The following is a 1169-nucleotide window of genomic DNA, read 5'->3' on the forward strand; positions in this document are numbered from 1 at the left end:
CTAGGTGAGTGATCACACCATCGTGATTATCTGGGTCATTAAGATCTTTTTTGTATAGTTCTTCTGTGTTTTCTTGCCGCCTCTTCTTAATATCTTCTGCTTCTGTTAGGTCCATAACATTTCTGTCCTTTATTGTGACCATCTTTGCATGAAATATTCCCTTGGTATCTCTAGTTTTCTTGAAGAGACCTCTTGTTTTTCCCATTCTATTGTTTTCCTCTATTTCTTTGCATTGATCTCTGAGTTAGGCTTTCTTATCTCTCCTTGCTATTCTTTGGAACTCTGCATTCAGATGGGTATATCTTTCTTTTCTCCTTTGTCTTTCACTGCTCTTCTTTTCTCAGCCATTTTTTAGGCCTCCACAGACAACCATTTTGCCTTTTTGCATTTCTTTTTCTTGAAGATTGTTTTGATTACTGCCTCCTGTTCAGTGTCACGAACCTCCATCCATAGTTGTTCAGGCACTCTGTCTATATATATATAAAGTGGAAAAGTGAAAGTGTTAGTCACTCAGTCATGTATGACTCTTTGTGACCCCCATGGACTGTAGCCTGCCAGGCTGCTCTGTCCGTGGATTTTGTCAGGCAATAATACTGGAATGGGTAGCCATTCCTTTCTCCCGTGTATCTTCCTGACCCAGAGATTGAGTCCAGGCCTCCTGTATTGCAGGCAGGCTCTTTACCATCTAAGCCACCAGGGAAACCTTACACACACACACACAAACACAGAGGAATACAGCTCAGCCATAAAAAATTTTGCCATTTACAACAACGTGGATGGGCTTGGATGGTATTACACTAAGTGAAACAAATCAGAGGAAGACAAATACTGTACGATATCACTTATATATGAAATCAAAAAGAATACAACAAACTAGTGAAAATAACAAAAAAGAAGCAGACTCACAGATACAGAGAATGAAGTAGTAGTACCAGTGGGGAGATGGAAAGGGGAGGGGCAAAATTTGGATAGGGAATTGAGGTTAGAAACTACTATGAATATAAAATATAAGCTACAAGGATATATTGTACAACAGGGAATATATTACATGCAATAATTTAGCCAATATTTTATAATAAGTATAAATGTAGTGTAACCTTTAAAAACTGTGAATCACTGTATTCTACACTTGAAATTTATATAATATTGTACATGAACTATGTTTGACA

This window comes from Bison bison, unplaced genomic scaffold (assembly GCF_000754665.1).
Source record: "Bison bison bison isolate TAMUID 2011002044 unplaced genomic scaffold, Bison_UMD1.0 scf7180017854205, whole genome shotgun sequence".
Lineage (NCBI taxonomy): Eukaryota > Metazoa > Chordata > Mammalia > Artiodactyla > Bovidae > Bison > Bison bison.